This window comes from Xyrauchen texanus, chromosome 23 (genome assembly GCF_025860055.1).
Source record: "Xyrauchen texanus isolate HMW12.3.18 chromosome 23, RBS_HiC_50CHRs, whole genome shotgun sequence".
Classification (NCBI taxonomy): domain Eukaryota; kingdom Metazoa; phylum Chordata; class Actinopteri; order Cypriniformes; family Catostomidae; genus Xyrauchen; species Xyrauchen texanus.
In genome coordinates this window covers 8,553,989-8,572,088 of record NC_068298.1, presented here as the reverse complement: position 1 = coordinate 8,572,088, position 18,100 = coordinate 8,553,989, and positions in this window count along the sequence as shown.

Below are 18,100 nucleotides of genomic sequence, written 5' to 3'. Positions count from 1 at the left end.
ATACGCGGGAGACTCCCGGAACTTCCGGGAGACTTGGGATGTCTGCATTCATTTACCAGAGGTTTTGATGGACAGCATACATGAATATTAAAATCCCCAAGAATCAAGAGTCTATCACCACGAGACACCAGTCCAGAGAGAAAGTCGGATGAAGTCATTAAATCTGGAAGGTCTGTATACAAGTGCGCCGAAAGCATGGCCCAAGATGTCAATCTTTAATATTTGGAGCTCAGAGGCATTGTCATAATCCCACAGATGGTAGCTTTGCACCAATGGCTCCTCAGCCAAGCACATGCACCAAATGTCTGAACCTGCGGTTCATCTCGTACTGAGCAGGATTACTACTGCAACAACACATCATCAGTAGGGTAAATCTAACCTGTCTCATGACAGTATAATCCCAGCTCATGTTCCTATTAGTGGGTGAACAATCCAATGCTTGGTGAATTCTGTTTCACAATGAAAGGATGAGCCGACATCGAAAAATCAAAAAGTGATGTCGCTATGAACACTTGGCTGCCACAAGCCAGTTATTCCTGTAGTAACTTTTCTGACACATCTCCTGCTTAAAACCCAGTGTAGAGTATGAACGGAAAATCATGAACTCATTAACTCTGAATGCAATGCACACATTTATGCGAAGGCTCCTAAACCCACACCCTGTGACTCCCCATCTAAATCACGAGGTAGTGCCAGCAAGTCTGGGAGTTAGAATGCTTCTTGACGTTTTTACAACCCAAAGAGCCTCTCCAGAGACACTTGTGATATCGCCATCTACACACTGAAAATCTATACACACACACGTTCATACCATTTAAAACCAAGAAATGGCTTATTTTTAAGCAAATATGTTTTATTCCCGTATGCTTGGGTATTTCTGCTGTTATATCAAACTAGTTAAGATTGTTTAGTTGTGTAGTTAAACTCTGAGGGCTTATATAAAGAGCATATTCACTTTTAAGTGTACCAAATACAAGTTTCTTGGTATCAAATTAAACCTTACGACTCGCCCTAGCTGAATATATATATAAGGTTACATTAAAATGTATTCTGCTATGTTTTACCATCTTTTGAGTGATTCAAACCACATCCGGACCCTGTCATAAATTAGGCAAATGACTAGTCTTGACAAGACAAAGGGAACCCTCTCGCACCAAAACTGAGGAGCCTCATTGAGTCATTCCTCCCAAAGGAGGCGTGACCTTCCTACCTTAAAAGTCAGGATCTGGTGTGGAATCACTCTCTCTTTGTCCTCTCTTGTCCTCTTGCTTTATTGCTTTCTCTTCTGAACCTCTTCAAGTTTTCTTCAACTTCTCTTCAAACTCTCGTCAGACATGTCTTTTGTTATATTTGGCGTTTATCTCAGTCTGTTTCTTGTCTTCGGACAAAGCTCAACACTACGTTTTTGGAGCAGTCCGATATCCTCTCAGTTTCAACCATTACTCCTAAGATGCTTTGAACTTCCCGCGAGCGATCCATGCTCGGGGAGCACCAACAGAAATCCTCCCGCTCACGGACGCAACGAGGACATTCACGCACACACGCAGTCTTGTTCAGTGACACAAAGGTCCATTTTGCAAGTATTATTCCATCTAAATTCAAATGCGTTAGAGTGTGTAGTTCCCTTGCTGGCTCTTAAGGTTTAACTGTTGTAACAAGTTTGCTATCCCTGTAATCGCTTTATTTTCCTGACTGTTTTACTTTGTTCTATGTTAAATGTTTGTTGTTAAATGTGTTCTTCGTTTGTTAAGTTTGTGATATATCCTAGTTCCTTGTATTAAACCCAATTATACTATTAATTATATTATTAAGTAAGCTTATACTAAGAATAAACCTTCTGGAGAATTGATCAAGAGTATCGAGCAAAGTGGTTCGGTGGACGAACTGATTGGTTGCGGTACGGGTCAATTCCATTAAGGTGTTCTGAAAATTAATACAGCCTGTCTGCAGATGATGTATATTCCTAATTAATTATAATTTGTTGTGTTTAATTATCTATATACATCTGAAGCAGACTTTTGGGCTATATAACCCCTGTTTTGGAGCAATTGAGAATGTATTGGTATCTAGTTCAAACCGTATGATTAATCATTGATTACAATCATTAATATTAATTGTACATTCCCCAAACCTGAACCAAGAAACCCTACACCAGACAGCCAAAAGTATCGTGAGGCTCCGCTTTCACGGTCTGTATTAATTCTGAAAATCAAGATCAAGCGAGCTTTTGCCCTTCTGCTCCACGGGAGGTTTCTGACCTCCCTGAGCTCGCCTTAGGATACCTGCATGACAGGTGTACCGCCCCAGTCAAACTCCCCAGCTGCCACTGTCCCCGGGGCAGGTCCCGCCCATGCCACGAGGGGCACAGGTCACTTGACGCCAGAAGTGAGTGCCCACCGGGGGCTCGCCTCCCTGCCTCACCGGTTAAATGAGGAATTGATAAGAAAACACACAAGGCAAATGAAAACACACAAAAGGAACCCACAGATAAGCCTGAACCATGACACAAACATCCTCCAAGAAAATTACACAGTACTTATGTTTGCACTTTCAGAAACTGCTTCATATTGTATGGCACTTTAAATTGACATTTACATTAAGTAATGTAGCAGATGCTTTTATCCAAACCGACTTATAAATGAGTAACATAGCAAGCAATCAGTCATCCAAAAGTCAAGTGGCTGGAATAGTAGAAAAGGTATCATAGAAGAAAGAGACAGAATTTTATTTATGTCCTAATTGTTAAATATTAGGTAATAGCAAGTGCTTTCAGAACAGATGAACTATAACATTATATATGCAGAAGAATTCCAGCAACATGATTGGAGTCTAGGAAAAACCCAGCTTTTCAGTTTGGACGTTATAAATTACATTGTTCTGTGTAAGGTTACAAGGACCATCAGATTTGCACAACTCTAAGACATTTCATCTTAATCTAGCCTTGCTAGATAATGCTGAATATCACTTTGAACTGTGTACCTGACAAACTAATGATTATTGACTGATGGACCTCTTTAAAATGTGTGTAGTAATGTGCAATCACCTATAATTGATAAATATAATCTTTCATTTTGTATGATTCATCTCATTCTACTAAGAATGTTAACTATAAGGCTTAACTTGATAAAATCCATGTTGTATAACCCATGAATTAACCAGTATTATTTTGTAACCAGGAATTTTCCTGTTTTGTTACTTACACGTATAACATCCATGAAAAAAATTTCATGTTTAGTATGTAAGCGTTCGCCGGCGAATGCAGAGAAAGCGGATGACAACGCATATCATGTCTCTTTTACGATTCTCAAGATATAAAAGCTCATGATTAAATATGCACTATTTTTGAATGGGAGATTTTTAAGACTTTGGAACAAAGGACCATTCATCCTGTTGGAAAAGACAGCCCAGTTAACCATGTGACTCTGAAAAGTCACTTCTGATTGGCGCAGAAGTGCTGGTGTATTAATTAAATATTTTGGGTAGTCCGATAGCAAATCGATGTAGACTCTAAGAAGGATAAATGGTTCTTAAGGTATTGTCAAAAGAATCCATATAGTTTTCACTGTACTGATAATTTATTTCACATTCTGTCACTCTTTTCACCAACCTGCCTTATGTATGTATGTGTTAGATTAGATTTATGTTTAGAATAGTAAAAGTTTGTCTGTGTTCAAAGACGACTTGACTGTGGATATTTTGATAAATTATCTCATACCTGTTTCTAAAAGATTTTGCTTCAAAGCTGTACCTAAATAAGTGTGATATTATTTTCAATAAGTCATGAGAACAATATCACTCCAATACGTGAATTAATCATTATTCACTTATTAAAGCTAACTCCTTAAGTATCAATTTTGAGCGAATACAACTAAATGTTATATCACAATGTTAATGGTGGAGAATCTATTAAGACAAATAATCTAGTTTTGTCATTTATCTAATTTATAATGGTTGTTGAACATGACTAATTCCATTATACATTTCATTACCTAATAAGGTACAATAAGGACATTTTAATTTAGTTCATAGCTCATACATTTCGAGACCCTAAATTCCCTTCTAAATTTTGCATACCAAATATGCTTACATATAACAGTGTGAGAATGAGATCAATTTAAAGTTCCTTCCTAAATGTCGCGTACCATATATCCTACAGTGCTTTCAGCTGGTTCTTGAATGTTGAGATGGTTTCAGCAGATCGTGTGGAGATTAGAATCTCATTCCACCACAGAGGAACATATAAATTGAATGATCGTGAAATAGACTTTGTGCCTATGTGACGGGACCACCAGGTGCCGCTTGTTCAGTGACCGCAGAGAAGCAAGTTGGGACATAGTCCTGGATGAGTGAATAAAAGTAAGAGGTGCTATACCATTGCATGTCCTGAAAGAAATGTGATGTTTGCAGCTACAGGTAACCAGTGGAGTGAAATCAAGAGTGGGGTGACATGCGCACTCTTTGGCTGATTAAAAACCAGATGCTTGGACCAGGAATTAGTGGCAGTTCTGGCTTGTATGGGGCTCTGGGCGAACCCACCCTTCAACACCCCCTGTATTTGTATTTTATTTACTTCATCAAATACAATACATACTCTGACAGTTCACAATATTTCAAACACAGGGCTGATTCCAAACAGATGGCAGAAAATACCAGGCAAATTGGCTTGAGAGTTGACAGCCTTATCAACCCACCAATGATTGATTTTCATCTGCATTTGGAGGAAGTTATTGAAATTGGGATTGAAGTTATAGTGACCAGGTTAAACTGTGGTGGACAAATCCACACCTAGTAATTTCCCACCAATATAACTGGGTTTTGATCAGGTACAATTAGAAAATTTCAAAGAATTTAATGCCACAATAATAATAGGCAAATTTTCTAACTACAACTATAATTATTATCATAATTATTTATTTAGTGTTGTTATTAGATATATTACTATCAACATTTATTTTACTATTACTTACTACTACAGGTGAAACTCGAAAAATTAGAATATCGTGCAAAAGTTCATTAATTTCAGTAATTCAACTTAAAAGGTGAAACTAATATATTATATAGACTCATTACAAGCAAAGTAAGATATTTCAAGCCTTTATTTGATATAATTTTGATGATTATGGCTTACAGCTTATGAAAACCCCAAATTCAGAATCTCAGAAAATTAGAATATTGTGAAAAGGTTCAGTATTGTAGGCTCAAAGTGTCACACTCTAATCAGCTAAACACCTGCAAAGGGTTCCTGAGCCTTTAAATGGTCTCTCAGTCTGGTTCAGTTGAATTCACAATCATGGGGAAGACTGCAGACCTGACAGTTGTGCAGAAAACCATCATTGACACCCTCCACAAGGAGGGAAAGCCTCAAAAGGTAATTGCAAAAGAAGTTGGATGTTCTCAAAGTGCTGTATCAAAGCACATTAATAGAAAGTTAAGTGGAAGGGAAAAGTGTGGAAGAAAAAGGTGCACAAGCAGCAGGGATGACCGTAGCCTGGAGAGGATTGTCAGGAAAAGGCCATTCAAATGTGTGGGGGAGCTTCACAAGGAGTGGACTGAGGCTGGAGTTACTGCATCAAGAGCCACCACACACAGACGGGTCCTGGACATGGACTTCAAATGTCAAACGTCTTACCTGGGCTAAAGAAAAATATAACTGGTCTGTTGCTCAGTGGTCCAAAGTCCTCTTTTCTGATGAGAGCAAATTTTGCATCTCATTTGGAAACCAAGGTCCCAGAGTCTGGAGGAAGAATGGAGAGGCACACAATCCAAGATGCTTGAAGTCCAGTGTGAAGTTTCCACAGTCTGTGTTGGTTTGGGGAGCCATGTCATCGGCTGGTGTTGGTCCACTGTGCTTTATTAAGTCCAGAGTCAACGCAGCCGTCTACGGGACATTTTAGAGCACTTCATGCTTCCTTCAGCAGACAAGCTTTATGGAGATGCTGACTTCATTTTCCAGCAGGACTTGGCACCTGCCCACACTGCCAAAAGTACCAAAACCTGGTTCAATGACCATGGTATTACTGTGCTTGATTGGCCAGCAAACTCTCCTGACCTGAACCCCATAGAGAATCTATGGGGCATTGCCAAGAGAAAGATGAGAGACATGAGACCAAACAATGCAGAAGAGCTGAAGGCCGCTATTGAAGCATCTTGGTCTTCCATAACACCTCAGCAGTGCCACAGGCTGATAGCATCCATGCCACGCCGCATTGAGGCAGTAATTAATGCAAAAGGGGCCCAAACCAAGTACTGAGTACATATGCATGATTATACTTTTCAGAGGGCCGACATTTCTGTATTTAAAATCCTTTTTTTTTATTGATTTCATGTAATATTCTAATTTTCTGAGATTCTGAATTTGGGGTTTTCATAAGCTGTAAACCATAATCATCAAAATTATATCAAATAAAGGCTTGAAATATCTTACTTTGCTTGTAATGAGTCTATATAATATATTAGTTTCACCTTTTAAGTTGAATTACTGAAATTAATGAACTTTTGCACGATATTCTAATTTTTCGAGTTTCACCTGTATTCATTTTTACACATACATCATTGGGGTTTGTGGGTCTGCTCTCAATAATCTCATGACTTTTTATTTGTGGTGCTTGCTTTACATAACTACCTTATTTAACGTAATGTATTTTAACAACCAGTAAAAGTAATTTACCAACCACTTGCTAGCATATACTTTGCATTTAAACTCTCAAGTTACTTCTAAACATCATCATAGATGGAAAAGTGTTTTCATTGTGTTGACAGAGAAGACTGGTTGTTTGATGTGTGGGTAATGAATTTCTTAATGCTAATGAATTTAAAATTGTGTCTGCAAAATAGTTTGTGGTGTTGACCTTGTTTGATTAATCTCTTCAATGTAATTAAAAAAACTGTCAAGATTTGGATAACACTTAGTTCTCAAGTAGTTTTGTGAAGATACTGTATGTTTATATTCTTCTTCTTGTTTGATTTATGACTACAATATATACACCTAGCCTTCAACACTCATAAATATCCAGAACATAATTCATAATCCATAAATCAGAATCATGATGCCTCTTCAGAATCAAAATGTTACCATTTTCTTCCTTTAAAGTTAAAATGTTTAGCTTATGTGCTTCCGGCCTAGTAACACCAAGCAACAGTGCAAAAATAGCAACATATTTGAGTGTTTCTCGAACACTCCCCCAACTTCCATTGGTTGGAACAGTAAAGAAGATGACACATGTCACCTCTAACTGCTTGTTTTTAGCCTATTACAATCAAATGCTGTGTGTTTCAATAGCTTCTTTTGTACATCTGTCTTAAAGGTCTGTTTCACTCTCTATGATGTGAAGAGAAAGTTGACGGAATGACAAATGAAGGGTTTGGTGACACAGCAGGGAGTTCCGATGGTGGCAACACTAACCCTGCTATTACATTACTGCCCAATGGCAATCAGTGCACTGCTGCCTCTAATGACAGGAGAGAGCACAGATACTTCCATTGACTTTTTCCCCTTATGTGTAAGGTCATATCTAGCTCACATCTCATGACTACTGTGACCCAGTAGTGAGTTCCAGTCATTAAGACACGTTATTGAATACGTACTTTCCTCTCAACTGCTATATGGTGATACTATTTAAAGTTAGCCAGTAGTGTAGACCAGTGGTTTTCAAACCCTGGGTCGCGACCCTCGGGTGGGTCGCGAGAATTAAAAAATGGGTCGCCAGTGATTTAAAATTAAAAAAAATAAAATAACAAATATTTCGTTTTTTAATAATATTAATATTAATAAATAGCTTTGATTAGAAGTACACAAAAAAAAAAAAACATTCAAATTCATGCAAAATAAATAATCCACATGTCACCTGACCGGCTGACCGACCTACTCGTAGCCCTAGGCAACACAAAACAAAACAAAAAACCTTGTGCACAGTGTTGTTGATATGCAGCCATTTTATTTTATTTTCCCATGAGATGATGAAAATATTCGGTACCGTGAAATTAGTAGCCCATAATGAATTTATTTTATGCTGAACATGAGCAAACCAAAGTCAAAAACCATTTATGATTTTTTCACAAGAAAAAGAGGGTCAGAGACCGAGACCCCTTTAAATGAAGCAGTAGAAAACGCGGTCAACCATCAAACCCTGCCGCGAACAGCGGAGATCAGCAGGGAAGATAATGAAGGCGATGCATGTCAACAGAGTAGCAGTACTTTCCCAGCAAAGAAAAAGCAGAAACCCGGAGTAAGGCCATATAAATATTATTTTTTGAAGTTTGGGTTTGTCAACTGTTCGGACGCAGTCCATGCAGCAATACCAATGTGCGTAATATGCGGTGAAAAGTTGGCAAAATATGATAATAAAATAGTCAACTAATATAAAAATCACACTGCTCTGTTAAAATAGTCAGTAGTAGGCCTACAATTCGTAGCCTACTATTCAGCGTAAGCACGTACCGCTCCACGTGATGTTTCCAAGCACATTTTTGCGCATGTGAAAAGGATGATTTTTTTCCTGTTGATATTGCAACGTGATTCTAATGAGAGAGTTATGTGAGCATAATGCCCCTTACTTTTACTTTCGCTTTAAATTATTTCGTTTTGGCTTGTTTAAAGTTATTATTATTTTTTAATTCTTGTTCTGTTCTGTATATAATGAATATTACATTTAAAGAGTTTGTTGTGGAATATGTTTTGTGTATTTTTTGCATGCAGCAAAAGGATAGGCTATTAATTGGTTAACATTCCTGTATGTAGGCCTATAGCTTGATCAAATTATTTCACAATCGACTTTGCGTTCCAATCGCGTCAAGGATTAGTAAGTACACGTGCATCATCAAAAGTGGTTAAAAAAAAGTGCTTTTTGTTCTGCGCACAAGCCTATGGGTCGCGTCAAAAAAAAAAAAGGGTCCCTCTTGAAAAAGTTTGAAAACCACTGGTGTAGACTATGCATATGCCCACCTAAAACAAGTGATGAGTTGTATGTCAGCCAGAACAACAAGTAGGCTTCTGACCCAGAACTTTTTCAATCTACTAATGCCATGCCACACCACTGTTGAGTGAATTGTGTGTGTGTGTGTGTGTGTGTGTGTGTGTGTGTGTGTGTGTGTGTGTGTGTGTGTGTGTGTGTGTGTGTGTGTTTTTATTAAGTGTACAGAGATTATCTCTAAACGTGCATGGAGCAGCGGGAGGCGGTTGCGCAGCTGAAAGCATGGGCAAGACAGACAGTCTGACTAATTTGATTCACCAATCAGATCATTAATTTCAGATGCTATTGGATATTTGCAAACCAATCATATTTTCCAATTCAATAAGATATAGTACACATTTCCAGTGTCTAATGCTGATGCACAGGCATCCATCTATTTGAACAGAGTGCAATGCTGGGGCATTGTGGGATGGATGCCAGGGTACTGCTCTGTGGTTTCAAAGGAATTCTTATGTGTGTGCATGTGTGTTAGGGTAGTTGCTAAGGTGTTGCTAGAGTGTTCTGGTTCTTTTCTGACCCTAGTCACTCTTATATTTTGGTAGACCTTTTTTGCCTGTTTTATAGATCACCAGGCAATAGGGCTAGGCAATATATCTTGTCTGAAGGATGGTGAAATTAGTTTACTGATTTACTCTTTATGAAACTTAATGATCAAATGAAAGCACATTACAATCATCACAATATTCACGATATTGGTCAATTCTATATCGTCAGAAAAATTATCTTGATTATATCTTTAATATTCAATATATTTTGCCCAGCCCTACCGGGCAAATATTATTGCTTATTATCACTTAGCAAAGGCATTTTCTTATTCAGTTAAGTGTTTAACGAATGTTTAACAGGAGATAAATCCAAACAATTTTTCACAAGGTTTGGCACGCACATTGAAAATGGATAGGATCTCAGATAGAATTTATGAGCTAATTTCCTCTGCCAAACAAGATTTAAGTTTTCCAAACTCATTCCAAATCATCCACTTATCCAATCATGTCTTTTTTGATTAATGAAAACCATTTTAATTGAAAAACTTACTCAAATAAGCCCTTGACTGCCAGATTGTAATAGATGAGACAAAGATTTGAATAAAATTATGCCTGAATGTGAATAGGATGATTTAAAAAAAAAAAAAAAGAAAGATTTATTTCTATAATTTCAAACTGACAGCATGAGCTCATTAGTAAAACTGTATGATTGTCCTCTATTAGACTGTACTAAACTCCTCTATTGATTGGTGTAAGGTTTTTCCAGATCATTTGTGATAGGATCCTCAGTAATTAACACAGATGGATAAATGCCAAAAGATACTCAGCACTCTGAATGCAAATCTTTCAAATCCCCTGCTGTTTTTTTTTTTTTTCTTTTTTCTTCTTCTTCAGAGTATTGTTACACAACCTATGATGAAACCCAAAGTAAACGCTCAAAACCCAACAAATACAAATCTTTTAAATACCCTACAGGTTATGCAGCTAAAGTTGGATTTTAGAACATTCTGCTCCATAGATGCTAGCCTGGAGATCTTCTCATGTGTGTGAACTATGGGTTCCCTCAACTATTTCTCCTAATGAGTGTTCAGCAGCCAAACTGAGCCAATAAGTGCATTAAAATGAATGTGACCCACATTCTGCTGGAAAACCACTAATGACTCAAAAGACAATCATTTATAACACTGATTAATTATTTATAATTAGCTCTAACTGATGTGGAAGCTTTTGAAGAGAGACCGTGATCAGAACATGCTGACTGTATGCTGGTCTCTGAAGTCCATAATTATAAAACCACCACCACCACCATCATCATAATCATCATCATCATCACTTGTCTCTTAATGTATTATTTAGTTAATTTGTGAGTAAGTTAATTTTCATAGATATTTAACAAGTAGCTATCAAGTAGTCTCACCCTATACAATAAAAATATAAAATATTATGCACATTATGTTTTTAATGTGTTAATTTTATAACATTACTCAATAAATTATGATAAATGTATTGGCATAATGTGCCAGTGCCAATATATTATTCTTCCTATATGAGTATTTCTGTGGTTGTTTTTTATTATTTTACTCTGATAATAGAAATTTTAGAAAATGGTATATTCTTTGATAATCTTAATCTTTACGTTAAATGTATTTCAGTCACAAAACATAGTGTTAAATAATGTTGTCTTTTTGCATCCAACCCTAATGATATAGATGATTAAATCACAGTTCAACACGTCTGATAAATTCCCTTTAAGATTAGCACGTTTTCTTATTTTTCTCTAATTTAACAACGCTTTAATGTAAATTTTCCCACAGAGTACTGTTTTGGAACACTGTAAGCAGTACATGATGTTCCCCCGGTGTCAGCAATCATCTAAACCATGCAGCTAAAGAATTATGTGTGTGCCAGCAAAGCCACAAAGCATGTCATCAGTGTTTGATCGAATCTAAATCCTGCACAGATGCAATAGCATCCAAGCAGTTTTAAGAGGTCAAAAGGAAAAGGGGGAAAAAATGAATTTAAAGATGAATAGGGCAGTACTAAATCGATGACTGAAGTGAGAATCAGATTTGTGCCTTGTCAAGTGCATATAGCGGCAGCCATGAAAAATGAAATACACAACATGTAGTGTTTCTAAGCTGCTTTTGATTTGCATTTAACAGTCAAATGGGAGTTTAGTAGAACAGGAAGTGAAGCAGGGCTGGTAATAAGATTAAATCTTTGGAGGTGGCGAGTGGGGACTTGATCTTTATGAACAATATTTAACAACATAAAGAACAATATTTAAATCATTTTTACTCTAAATCTCCACATTCACATTCATTTTCAGATGTGAATGTGGAGATTTAGAGTAAAAAAGAACTTGCATTTTTATCTGTTTCTCACCCACACCTATTATATCGCTTTGAAGATATGGATTTAACCACTGGAGTCATGTGAATGACTTCTGTATCCTTTATGTGATTTCTGGAGCTAAAAAGGTCTGATCACCAATCACTTGCATTGTGAGGACCAACAGAGATGAGATATTCTTCTGTAGAAGAAAGAAAGTCATACACATCTGGGATCGCATGAGGGTGATTAAATGATGGGGTCATTTTCATTTTGGGGTGAACTATCCCTTTAAGTGGTATCCATTGTTAAACTGAAGCTATTTCACAAATCAATTGAATTAATTTGTGTAATATATACAGTATAAGTATTCAGACTAGTGGCTGACCGATATGGGTTTTTTAATGGCCGATGAAAATATCCAGAGGGCAGGGTGGCAGATGGGCCAATACAATGCCAATATATATCACATATTTTAATATAGTAAATAAAATAAACATAAAAATGCTAAAAAATTATTAGCAATTTACTTTGTAGAATCTAAAAAAATTATATTGGATTTTAAATGGTAGATAGCAGTTTCTTCTGATTCCTGTTTAGTCAACAATTTTTAGTTATTTATTTGCACATGGAGAAATTGTTAATATATTAGGAAGAAGGAAATAACATTACACAGCAACCATGGATGGAATGTCCACATTAGCAATTCAATTTTTCTAAAAAAATACTGAATCACATACAGTGCATAGTGAATAAGACATTTACTTATAGCACAGTTGAAGCACTTTTACTTTGAAGTTGCACTCACACACTCATGTGGATCCAGCACAAGCAGCAATATCCTGACAGTTTTAATGCCATAGATCGCCTGCTTGGATTGACACAGAGTTTAGCTTGGGTCATGATTTGTGAATCAGAGTAACTTTTAATCCTGAAGTTTTGATTCTGGCTTCAGTGGAAGATATTAGATGAGTGCTCGACGGGAAGAAAACACTGGATTTTCATAATGTTCATGAATTACATATGTTTGAATTAGTTAAACTAATACGTGCTTTAGAGGTAAATAAAGGAGCGCTCCAGATGATGCTGGATCTGCTCAAGTTAATTTCATCTGTTTAAATGAGATATGCACATATTTGCAGACTGTATTAGTTCTATTTATGTTTGCCTTTTTATCATAAGACAAGACAGTAAAACGTTAAAGGGAACTGTTGAGGACACAGAGGAAGAATGAAACAGGGGGAGTACTTTAATATTATGAGCTCAAACGCATCTGTCACAGCTCTGATATGCGGACCATTTAAATGAGACTGTGTTGCACACCGGTCTAGTACTGTAGTAACACGATGGCACGTAACATCAAAACTAACTGTGACTGGTCGTTTACATGTCTCAGTCGCTTCAAATGCAAGCAGGTGATTCTCGGCACCCTCAAGAAACAAATCGGCCAAACGGGAAAATGTATCGGCCAATGCCAATAATAAAACAAGTAAGAATATCATCCAAATTATCGGTCGGCCACTAATTCACACCCCTTAATTGTTTTTAATTTTGTAATGCTGCAGATTTATGTAAAAGTGCTTTATTTTTTTCACATCAATCTACACTCCATACCTCACAATGACTAAGCAAAAAAATGTTTTTTTTATATCTTTGCAAATTTATCAAATATAAAAACTTGTAATATCACATTGACATAAGTATTCAGACCTGAAAATCACTTAGTTGATGCACCTTTGGCAGCAATTACAGCCTCAATTATTTTTTGGTATGATGCGACAATCTTTGCACACCTGGATTTGGGGATTTTCTGCCATTCTTCTGTGCAGATCCTCTTGAGCTCTGTCAGGTTGGATGGGGACTGTTGGAGGACAGACATTTTCAGGTATCTCCAGAGATGTTCGATTGGGTTAATTCTGGGTTCTGGCTGGGCCACTCAAGGACATTCACAGAGTTGTCCCTAAGCCACACTTGGGTTTTCTTGGCTGTGTGCTTAATGTCATTGTCCTGTTGGAAGGTGAACCTTCATCCATGTCTGAGGTCCGGAGCACTCTGGACCAGGTTTTCATTAAGGATGTCTATGTATTTTGCTGTGTTCAGCTTTCCTTCAACCCTGACCAGTCTACCAGTCCCTGCCGCTAAAAAAACACCCCCAAAGCATGTTGCTATCACCACCATGCTTCACTGTTGAGATGGTATTGCGCAGGTGATGAGCGGTGCCGTGTTTCCTCTAGACATGACACTTGGCATTGAGGCCAAACAGATCAGTCTTCATTTCATCAGACCAGAGAATCTTGTTTCTCAGTCTGAGAGACGTTTAGGTCTTTTTTGGCAAATTCCAAGCGGGCTTTCATGTGTCTTGCACTGAGGAGAGGCTTCTGTCTGGCCACTCTGCCAGAACGCCCAGATCAGTGGAGTTTTGCAGTGATGTTGTCCTTCTGATTTCTCCCAAAAAAAAAATTGTAGCCTTCCCCAGATCTGTGCCTCGACAAATCCTGTCTCTGAGCTCTGCAGGCAGTATCTCATGGCTTGGATTTTGCTTTGATACGCATTTTCAGCCGTGAGACCTTATATAGACAGGTGTGTGTTAATTGAGTTTGACATAGGTGAACTCCAGTCAAAGTGTAGAAACATCTAAAAGATGATACAGAGAAATGGGATGCACATAAGCTAAATTTCTATTGTCATAGCAAAGGGTCTGAATACATATGTCAATGTAAAAAAAATCAGGTTTTTGCTTTGTCATTATGGGGTACGGAGTGTAGATTGATGTGAAAAAGAAAAATTGTAAGGGAGTTTAAGGGAAAGGAGGAGGCAAGAACCGGCTTAAAAATATAAATTATATTTAATTAAATAAAAACACAAAAACAACCACATTCAGGGCAGCTGCCAGCAATTCTCTCTCTCTCTCTAACATCGTCACCGTCCGCCTTTATCCCTCGCACGCACGCTGTTCCAGCCCGGCCTCTCATTCAACCGCTCTACACTCTTCCCAGCGTTGCCTCAGGCTGGGGAGCCCTTGGCATGACGTACTACCCCCTCCATGGGGTGGGGCGTGCCTTGCGCCCCATCTGCTGGCTGGTCATCCCCACCTTCCTTGACCTGGGAGGAGACAGGAGGGTAAAAACAACAACAACAACAACAACAAAAAAACTAAATAGGTGATGGAAAGGCCAACATGGTGCAACAGAGAGAGAGAGAGAGAGAGAGAGAAGAGAGAGAAAAAGAAACTCACTCACCGGTTCTCAGGCGGACAGCAGACGCTCCTCCCCGGGCAGACCAGAGTCAGACCTCTAACCCCCAGCGGACAGAATGCCCCGCTGCATTCCCGGCGACCCGTGGGTACACTCCTCCGCCCCTGGCAGTGGCGGTATTCTCTGGACCCCTCCGTGTGTCTGGGGGATGGCAGGGCACTCCTCCGCCCCTGGCAGGTATCCCTTCTTCTTCCTGGATTTCGGCACCAGTGTAAGGGGGTTAAAGGGAAAGGAGGAGGTGAGAACTGGCTTAACAATATAAATATTATTTAATTAAATAAAAATAAACACACAAACACATTCTCTCTCTGGACGGGCGCTTGACCATGCCCCCGGTGCCAAATATATACATAATTGAAAGCATTTTAGCATAAGACTGCAACATATCAAAATGTGAAATATATGAAGGGGTCTGAATACTTTCTGAATGCACAGTATATATATATCATGAAACATTAAGCTTATTTTTTAGATGATTAGATTTTTACTGCCAAAAATGTAATGTAAAATTATTGTATTACAGTAATAAAATAAATAATTTGTGTTCATCAATCAGCATTAATTAGTTCAATTAATTTAGTAAAAGAAAAATAAATTCCATTGTCGTGTGCTTAATTGTCATGAAAATAACATAATACATTTTAAATTGTTCTAAAACAGGTTTTATTTTTGCAAAATATTTATTTATTTTATTCAGTGTATTTGACTTGATTTTCTACATAGTTGGTTACATTCATTGTATTAAAATTAAAAGAAGATCCTTGTTCACATATTCCTTCTGTGTATACATTCCAGTAGAGAAAAATTACATATTATATTTTCATGCTAAAGTGTAGAGCAACATTCTACTCATATTGGGGCATTGAGAAGTGATTCATCAGCATCACCATTATTTATGCAACCATCATGAACATGAAATCTCAAGTGCTGCAGTCTATTTCATGAAAACTGGCAACAGTATTGAAACATTACAAGTATTTTTTTAGAACAAACTGTGCCAACAAACAAGCAAAACAAAATATTTATTTCCCTGTAAAGTCTTTCTAGTGTAGTGTACAACAAGGGCTTTTTATTAAAGCCCTTGTTGTAATGGTGTGCCATCTGGTATTGTTTAGTGAGAGATCTAAACCAACTCCTGTCTCCTCCATCACACTCTTATTTCTTGCCTCTGAGGAGTGCACATGGCAGGGGCATTTGTTTAGCCAGGGGAATGTCAACAGACTGACCTGCTACCCTCTTTTTGGCCAGGAGGGTGATGGAATGTCCCCGTAAAAAAGGTGTCTCATGGATCAGAAGAATATACAAGGCTAGTTACTGATAGGCCCTATAGGTCTCCATAGCCATGCAATATGCTTCTTTTTAGGCAGAAGGGTGCATATTCAATCTAATGATTCAGCCATCTAAAATATATCAGTCTTCAAAAGACAGACTTTTGTCAACAGGCATATAGTAGCTGTCACTGTGTGTCACTGTTATGTTCATTGTTACACGTGTTCACGTTGATTTGTATCACAGTCATCATCTTCATTAAAAGCCTGCAAATAGATCCATTGCCTCCCTTCTCATCTCAGCTACGTGAAAGATGAACTAACCCAATATGGATCTAGCATCTGTCAGTATTCTTCTCCTTACGCAAGGGGACCGTCCAGTTGAGGATGATGTCCATGAGTTTATAGAACTGGCTAACTTGGTGCACTATGATGACCACTCTCTGGTGGAAGTTGTGCGACTATGTGGAGTTGGCTCTAAAACTTTGTGACTCTCCTTTCACTGTGGGTAAGGCAGATGAGGACATTGAATCACCTCCCATAGTAAACGCCCCTCAGCCTTCCACGGCCCCTTGCTCCAAGCCTTCCACAGCTCTTTTATCCATGCCTGCCACAGCTAACGAGACAACACACACACCTGCCACAGCTCCTTCGTCCAAGACATCTACGGCCTCTTCGTCCAAGCCTTCCACGGCTCCTTTGTCCAAGCCTGCCATGTCCAATAAGCCAATGCCCACGCCTGCCACGGCCAATGAGCCAATGCCCACACCTGCCATGGCCAACGCCCACACCTGCCACAGCCAACGAGCCAATGCCTTCGGTTGCTCTCCGGGCAGTAAGACCCCAAGTTCCACCCCTCGAGCCTCTTACGACTCCAGCTCCCATGGCTCTGCCACCTTGAGCCTCTCATGGTTCCACCATAAATGGCTCCGCCTGCCTTCGTCGAGCCTCCCTCGGCTCCACCTGCCTTCGTCGTTCCTCCCTCGGCCCTACCTGCCTTCGTCAACCCTCACTCGGCCCCGCCTACCTTCGTCGAGCCTTCCATGACTCCACCATCTAAGTCTCCACCTCCTGCAGCCAAACCTTCTGACCCTGTCCTTGCTCTGTGGCCACCTCCCAGGCCTCCCGACCCAGTCCCTGCCCTGTAGTCACCTCCCTCGCCTCCTGATCATCCCCAGACTCCTCTCTGGCCACCAGATCATCCTCCAATTCCTTCTGGACCCCATAATCATCCCCTGGATCCTTCCTCCTCATCTGTGTCTTCCTGCCCTCCTCTTCCATCTGTGGGTGCCAGGAGTCGCAGTGTCACAGTATGTCACTGTTATGTTTGTTGTTAGATGTGTTCACGTTGATTTGTATCACTGTTATCATCTTTATTAAAAGCCTGCAAATAGAGATAAAGAATAAAGACCTTCCTAATTAGAGAAGAAGAGACCTGACAGACATGTAAAGTGACCAGCCATAGATAATTTTAGGACTAAGTTTATCTGAATTGAAAGAAACTACAATAATTGTGTATCAAATACACAAATAATGTTTCAACAGCCTCCATGAATATCTCTACAGACTAGATCTAAAAATTAGTGGAACATGTCTGTAGAGTGTGTCCATCCAAAGTCATAAGCACTTAATTATTAAATGAAACAAATGACAATAAAATGCAAAGGAATCTCTTCAGTAATCAAAATACTTTTTTAATATAACTGTATTATAAATACCAATTTTAAATATGTATTGCCATGACATGCATTCCATTACTCCCCAACCCTGATTAACTGTAATACACATCAGGT